Source organism: Tupaia chinensis, unplaced genomic scaffold (genome assembly GCF_000334495.1).
Source record: "Tupaia chinensis unplaced genomic scaffold, TupChi_1.0 Scaffold000671_2, whole genome shotgun sequence".
Taxonomy (NCBI): domain Eukaryota; kingdom Metazoa; phylum Chordata; class Mammalia; order Scandentia; family Tupaiidae; genus Tupaia; species Tupaia belangeri.
In genome coordinates, this window is record NW_006160194.1 from 195,931 (window position 1) to 197,844 (window position 1,914).

The 1,914-nt window shown below is 63.7% G+C and overlaps 1 protein-coding gene across 1 annotated transcript in view; it reads right to left on the reverse strand.

Annotated features, from left to right (window-relative positions):
* Positions 1–1,290, reverse strand: part of ANKRD9 (ankyrin repeat domain 9) — a gene marked incomplete at its 3' end in the record, with an annotated part of 3,737 nt that extends 2,447 nt beyond the window's left edge. Inside the window, exon 1 of the mRNA XM_014592207.1 lies at positions 1,272–1,290. The remainder of the gene's footprint in view (positions 1–1,271) is intronic.
* Positions 1,291–1,914: the final 624 nt, after the last annotated feature.

The following is a 1,914-nucleotide window of genomic DNA, read 5'->3' on the forward strand; positions in this document are numbered from 1 at the left end:
GAGGGCGTGGCCGTGGTGGGGAGGGCGGGCCCGGGCGGGGAGAAGGGGCCGGGCTCCCGGAACCCCAGCTGCGTTGAGGGACGACCCGGGGCCCGGGGCCCGGGGCTCGGGGCTCCGGGCTCTGGGCTTGGGGCAGGGGAGGGCCAGGACCCGAGGGTGGGCGCGAGCATAGGTGCCCAGCTTCTGCCGTGCACGGCTTTCCTAGTCGCCCCACGGGTCCTGCTTCAGGTCCTCTTGTCCTGACCTTCCGTGACCTTGATGGCAAATCTACTTGGGAAGGTCAAGTATAAGAGCCGCGACCCCTAAGGACCCGGGTAGTGGCAGGGCTAGTCTCCGCCGCGTGCCGACTCTCCCAGGGAATGGAGCGCCCACTGTGCGCCCTTCTGGAAACACGCTTGAGATCATTTTCATAACCGCCCGTACTCCTGGGAGCTGCGACCAGGGTTCCCGTCCCTGTCGAGAGCTCAGGGCTCAGAGGGAGGCGGCCTCGCAGTGAGCAGCCAGGTGTCTCCTCGCTGCTCCTCAGACACCTGCCACCCATTCCTATAATGGGTCTGAGGTCTGGGGTCCTGACATTCACACTCCCCGCGCTGGGAGTTCTAGGCCCATTTTATGGAGGTTGACACAGACCTAGAGAGAGCTAGTGACTGCTCAGCCCAGGTCCCCTCGCAGACCTGGTCCCTCCCCCTTATTCTGAGGCTGGTAGTGGGGTGCATAGTTGAACTCTCCATTCTCTATGCAGGGGTTCTCCAGGTCCCTCAGAATGCTGCTTCCACCCCTCCAGGTCACCTCAGGAGGAGGAGGCAGCTCCACCCAGGCACCCAGCCTGCCTCTGCCCAGATGGGGTGGCCTGGCCCAGGGCCCAGCTCTGCACACTCAGCCCTACCCTAGACCTATGCCCCCCAGCCAGTCAGGATCCTCAGCAGACCCAGACAAACCCCCGCCCCACATCCCCACTCCCAGACACACACACGCACACTCGCTCACACTCGCACCTGCAGAACTGCACCTGGGGTGGCAGGGTGGGCACCCCTGGGGTAGACAAAGCTCTGAGGCCACCCGGGGCAGGCTAGCACCCTGCCAGGTTGATGTGCAGGGACTCTCCAGGGGAGCTGTGACCCACCAGCCCTGCCCCAACTCTGAGTGGGTGTACTCTACAACCATACGCCCTCTCCCAGGGCCCGCGATGGCTGCCAAGTCTACAGACACTAGGCCACAGGGCAGGGGCAGGCGCAGGGGCTGTGAGCACCGGGCCAGAATCCCAGCCCTACCTTTGCCTGCCCTTGGCTTTCCACAAGTCTCTGCCTCCAGGCCTCCGTCTCCCCAGGTTCTCCCAGGGCTCCTGCTCGAGACCTCTGAGTAGGTGGGGGAGGGCAAACCACTCCAGCCACCCAGTGCCCCTGCCCCAGCCACTCAGAGGGCTGGAGTTGCCACACAGTGTCTCCATGGTGACCGGCAGGAGCACCGTGAAAGGCAAGGGCTGCAGTGCCAAGGAGTGTACTTGGCCTGGGCAGGCCTCCCTCCGTGCCTCCTGGGCAGGACTCCCCTCCTTTCCTCTTGGACCCCCCACCCCCACTTGCTCTCCTCTCTGGAGTCCCCAGGGGCACTCTCTTTTCCCTTGTGTTTGCTTATTTTTGTACGAAAGACTGACGAATGTGTTTATTTCTTCCATGAGTGAGAGACAGAAAAAGAGGGAGGACAACCCCCCAAAAGGGTCCACATACCTGGACCACGGTCAGCCTCAGCGGGCCTCTGGTCGCCAAATCTGCCATGAAGTCTCCTGCTGGGGACAGCTGTCCCTTCCTGAGCAGGACTGTCGTCTCCCAGTGCCGCCTGGTACTCGGGCCGTGGCGGGTCTGTGGCAGGGACAGAAGTGCCAGGGTGGGCCTGCCCTCCAAGCTGGCTGCCTTGACC